Here is a 6181-nt window from a genome sequence, read left to right as displayed (position 1 = left end):
CAAATCATTCCAACACCTGCGCGGACGCGGCACTTCAGGATGTGAATGCTGCGGGTTGCGGACGTGCCTCCGTCAGAGATTACGTCCGCATCCCGAAGTTCCACTGTATTTTGAAAAAAAAAAAAATGAACGAATTCCTGTGCCCCACAAATAACCCAGAGATGCATTTTAAATAAAAGCACACATTCCACTCATGTAAAAATACTAGGCAGGCTCACAAATAACCCAGAGTTGCATTTTAAATAAAAGGACACATTCTACTCATGTAAAAACAGCTGATTCCCGGACCATCCGCGAGCTGGATTGAGAAAGCGATTGGGCCGCATCCAGCCCCTGGGCCTTAGGTTGCCTACCCCTGATCTAGTCTAACCGCCTGCAAAGTGGGAATGAAAATGCAGCTGTCTCATATGGGGATTGAACCTGCAATCTTGGCCTTATCAACACCATGCTCTAACCAGATCTGTTAGGCTACTAACAGATCACACATATATATATATATATGTACAGGCAGTTCTTTGAACATTTGAAATATGTTATATAAGTTGTAAGCATTCATATTATTTTAAAAGGTTTTTTTTTAAAAAAAATGCAAGAACGTACTGTCATATTTTCTTCCAATGATACATACATGCAGAGGTATTTTAATTCAACCATGGACCTAGGGGATAGCAAAAAAGAAAAGAGTCAATTGCCCAGGGTGAATCGTGTGTGTGTGTGTGTGTGTGTGTGTGTGTCTCAGAGCTGAACTGCCTCCATGTACCCATTACTAAATGAACAGGGCCTTTTATGGTGGGTTGTGCTGTGAAGTTACACATTTTAAAATTAAATGGGGGCTTTGAGGAGAAAGGAAAGAGATAGGTGACTGTGTACTGGACCTTTCTTCTTCCGCTTTTATTCATTCTCATGACTTGCAAACGCTTTAACACGCTGCTGTTTGGAGGAAGAGAGAGAGAGAGAGAGAGAGCGTCATGCCCAAGGGTAAAGCAACAGTTCAGTGGCACACAGACACAGGAGCTCAGTTCCTTTATTTCCCCAGCTCTTTAATCTCCAGGACCACACGGCCGCTGCAAAATGGGGATTCAAAAGTGACACCAAACCCAGTCCTTCCTTTCTGCGTCCCTGGAAAAACAATCCTCCAGCTGTGTATCTGTTACAGTGCTCACTTAGCTGCATTAAGTGTTACAAGAGGCTGTTACACAAAACCATCGCTGTGGTGCCCAGGTAACCTACACCTGCCTAGAGGGAGGAGATCAGCCAGTCTCAGGCGACTGTAAGTGGAGCCTGTGGAGAAAGAGAACGCTCTCAAGCATGAAAAAATTATTAGGCAACCAATCCTCTGGCCCTATTTTCAGCAACAATGCCTGCCACTTGGTGCCAATGAAACCTGAGCCACCCCATCAGGGAGAAATCAGAGCCTCGGCCTCTCCAAATGCCCACCTCAGGAGACGGCCTCCACAGGAAGCAGCGGGCCGTAAGCCCCACCATGTCATCGTTTATTAGACTCTGGGGAGTGAAAGCCTTTGCATTCAGGGCCTGCTCTTCGTTTTTTTTTTTTTTGGGCACTGGCAAAATTGCCTCACAAATTGGTGAAAAACCAAAAGTATGCACAAGCTACATCACCAGGAGAAGCCTCAATGTCTTGGCTGCGTTTTCCACAGCACACAAACAAACAGAACACATTTTGCTAGTTTAGCGTGTTGTAGGGGGACATCGCACGGCTCATATTTGAAAACCTCCCATAGAAATAGAACTGCAGAAAATCATAACACACCACACTGGATTTCCCCACTTTCTTTCACAGGAAGCTGCTTCGTACCAGATCAGACCATTTGTCCATTTGGCACAATATTGTTGGCACTGACCGGCAACAGCTATCTAGGGTTTTAGACGGGAGTTTTCTGCAGCCCTGCCTGGAAATGCTTCAGTATGAATCTGGGAACTTTTGGGTTGCTGTTTTTTAAAATTATTATTAGATACTTATTCAAAGATGTACAAAAATACATACACATTACAAAGTACCTTTTTATAATATACTGAGATAAAACAGCTACAGTAGAACCTCGGTTTTTGAGCGTCTGGGAAGCCAAACATTTCGGTTTTCGTATGCCGAAAACCTGGAAGAAATGGCTTGATTTCGAACGTGCCTCGGAAGTCGAACGGCTTCCAAGGAGTGTTTCTCTGTTTTCTCAATGGAATTTGCCAGCCGTCCATTGAGCCTCGGTTGTCAAACGTTTCAGAAGTCAAACGGTCTTCCGGAATGCAAGGTTCCACTGTACGTAAGTCTAACAGAAACAAAGTAAGAACATGGGAACTTTTGCACGTGCTCTACCCCTGCATTACAGCCTCTTACATATTGCGTTTAGATATACAATACAACTTTAAATTTACAATATGAAACTGAATACACAACATGTAAATCACCCTTCATCTCCAGATACTGTCAGGAACTGAATGGATGAAGAGGAGTGGTTAGAGATACCAGCCAGGGAACCCCAAGGCAGTGCCATAGCTACAGGGGGAGCGCTAGGCGGTTTTTTTTGGAGATGAAGCCTCCCGAGGGGTGCCATTGAGGCTCCCAGCCCGTTTGTTTGTGTATGCAAATGTGCATGGGGGTGTCTTTGACCCAGGTGAAAAAAAGCCTAGTTTTGCCCCGGCCCAAGCGTAACCCTAGAGGAGGAAGGCTCAAAGCAAGGGGATTGGTGGTGGAGCACTAAGGAGAGGTCAGAGGGAGAAGAGGGGGGGGGGAGGAGGTGCTGGATGCTCGAGGGGCAGCAGGGTTTAGTGAGCAGGAAGAGCATGTGACAGGGAGCAGTTCAGACTCCGAGGCTGAAGCAGAGGAGGGGTTCAAGGGACTGCTGTCTCCCTCTCCTGCTGTGACAAGCTCCACAGCCCATCTCCAGGAACAGAATAATGAGGAGAGTAGAACAGAGGCTAGAGGTGTGCAGACATTGTTTGAAACTGCTTGGGAAACATCCAGGAGAGGAGGAGCCTTAGAGAAGGCAGAAGGGAGGGACCTTCAGTTCCGGCAACTGCTCCATAGGGGCAAGACCTACTGGGAAGTGTTGCTGAGACCACTAGGCCGAGCTATTCATTTGTTTCCTTGAATAAAGAGTTAACTTCACTGACTACTGAGATCTGCTTCCTTTGCTGACCTGCGTCTGACTCCAGCCCCGACAAATGCCAGGAATAAAAAGTATGATATAAACTAACTATGCGCCCGAATACAATAAAACAATATCATCCTAAACAAACAAATGGAGGAAATGAAAACAACCAGAGCAGAATACACAATAAAGGCATGTGCACACTGCATGATACATACCCTCCAAGTGTCCCTATTTCCAGGGACAGTCCCGGAATTACAGAAGCTGTCCCGGTTTCTGATTTGATCCCGGAATGTCCCGGTTTTCCTTCTTCCTCCCTTTCACGTCTTGGAGAACAATTTAAAGTGTGTGTGTGTGTGTGTGTGTGTGTACTGGTGCAAAAATGGAGTCCCATTTATCCTGAAAATGCTTACACCAAATAAAGGAAATGGTGAATCTGGCATACAAAGCCCTTCCTATAATTTTGAAGGTGTGCCTCCTTTAGGAAAGTGTTCCACAAATGTTGAGTCCCCACAGAAAAGATCTGTTCTCATGTCCCGCCCCCCTCCACACCTCCCTCAGAGGTAGAAGGGTCAGAGATGACTAATGCAGGGTCTGGGTTGGTTCACATGGAGAGAATTTTTGTGTTTGTGGGAGGGGGTTTATTGGCTTGTTTCTGTTGTGCGTTTTGTGTTCTAATTTTGTATTTTCTATGTTGCAAACTGCCCTTCAATCTTCGGATGCAGGGCAGTATACGAATTTGATAAATAATAATAAAGAGAGGCAGTTGTCAATCTGGACTGAAGCAGAGGGAAGTTCTGAGGCCCAGAGTGCCTTACTAAGTATGAAACATTATAAATACAAGAGTTCAGAGGAGGAAAGATGCTCTTTCTTGAATCAAAGGCTGTTCAGATTCCTTTGACCTTGCACTCATTAGCTTAAAGGAAAGGGCTGTTAGCACATAGGCCTGGGGGGTGGGGTGAAATCATTCTCATTTTTCTTTTTTTTTCTTTTTGAACCACTATTAAAACAAAACAAAACAGAGAGACATAACAGAACATGTGGCAGCTTTTTACATATTTTGACTTCGCTGGATGGGAGAGAAAGATATCCTATTAAGAGACGGAAACAGGCTGTGCTGGCGGAAATATCTGTGGTTTCCTTCAAGCAGAAGTGAAGGAACTCTCCACTCATCGAAAACAAAGGGCTTCCCAGCTACAGCTGGGAGGTTGATTCTGTGGACACCAGGTTCACACGTGCAGGGCAAGTTTCCTGTTTGTTCCAGCACAAAAGGGAGAAATCAATACCCTCGCAGGCTACTGCAGACAATAACTGACTTCCTCCATCCAGCAGCCAGGAGGTGGAATGAAGACTCAGATTGTAAGACACTTCAAAGCTAGGATGGGTAGAGAGGAATAAGGCAAACTTGATGGAGGAGATGAGCAAATTAACAGGAAGGTATTGGGCCTTATGGGAATGAAGGAGGTCTCTCCATGCCATCTCTAGCATTGATGTATCAGGTAGGGTTGAGCCAAAATTGGGAGTCCCCTTTTAACAAATGTTTGTTAAACCCATTCTGGTGAATTTTGGGGGGCAATTGACCAATGGCAAAAATGTTTACCTCATGAGCTGCATTATATCTGCAGTCCCCAATAGTATGGTGAGTGCAGTCTGTTCTCCTAGGTTTCATGTGGGCAGGGCCATCTTACCCATAGGGGCTAGGGGTGTGGGCTCTCAGGGGCACCAGGCCAAGAGTCCGGGGCCCAAGAGTTGAATCTGGGGAAGAGCCCGCCCGTTGGTTGGAGCACCGCAGTGGGCTCTTCTGCTCTGCAGCACGAGTTCGGGGGCGACCGAGCCAGTGAGACGCTGAGGCTACGCCCTCCTGCACACCTGGGACTGGGCAACCGGGGGGCCACCGGGCAGATCTTTGCACCCTGGTGTTGCATATGCTTAAGACAGCCCAGCATGTGGGTGTTTTTTCCTGACCTGCTTCCTCCCACCTTCACAAAGCCTCTGTAGCGAATTTCCCCCTTTCACCTTCTCTCTTCCCCATGGCTAAGGAAAGTTGTCTTGGGCCTTACCCTGCGTCACATATGTACCTGATCAAACATTTCTTCAGCACATAATTTTTAACTAGGGATAGGGAACCTGTATTGGACGTTAACCGCTGACTATGCTGGCTGGTGTTGATGGCAGCTGGAGTAACAACAATTCGCCTCCACTGAATTCTGCCCTATAGAAAAGGTTGTCTACATCTGAACAAAATGCTGTAAAAGTGCAGACTTCCGCAGCAGGCTGACAACTAAAAATATGTAACTTGTGGCTGCCATTTTAACAGTGACAACACCATCCCAGTGATACTGGCTGTATGATCCTCCCCACTGTTTTCCATGCATCGCTGCTGATTTCCTTTCTTACGGTTGCTGTGGCAGCTTCTTTCGGAGGCAAACCACAGTGCTGTGAAGAGGCTGGCAGGATCCACTAAAATGTTACATTTTGCTGTGAAAAACTAAGTTGCTGCAAATTTGACTCGGGATGAAGATATGGGAAGAGGATGGCTTTCAACCAGACCAGATCCTTGTAATTAGAAAGGGAATGTTGATTATATTCAGAGCATATATTGCAACTTTGTAGGGCGACCGGATGCAATGAATGAAAAGGTTCCTATTGCTTTAATACTTGCATCAGGCATGTTTCCTGAGAGATGGGGTATCGTAGAACAACGTCAAAAGCTCTCCATTATTTAATTTATTTGAGAAAGTTGTAGCCTGCTATTTAATAGAAAAGATTTTCACAATGGAGTTGGTTGAAGAGAGCCCCCCACATACCACTCATGTTCCCCTAATCCCATTGTTTGGGACCTGAGCATCTTCTTTTTTGGTGGACTAGAGACATATTGGGCAGGATATATTTGCAAAGCATGAGCTGCGCACTCAAACAGCTAGTGGAAGAGCCCCCATGCCAGGATGCAGTTCTTAGACTTCTCATTCAAACAAGGAACCTGTTAGGCTTCCCTTGGGCAAATCTCTCTTGCCTCCATGCAATGATGGAGGTGATGTCTGCAGCCTCCTTCATCTGCAGCACCCCCATACTATATC

The sequence above is a fragment of the Podarcis melisellensis genome, assembly GCF_964234715.1.
Source record: "Podarcis melisellensis genome assembly, chromosome: 2".
NCBI classification, from domain to species: Eukaryota; Metazoa; Chordata; class Lepidosauria; order Squamata; family Lacertidae; genus Podarcis; species Podarcis melisellensis.
Note: the sequence above shows the minus strand (reverse complement) of the source record.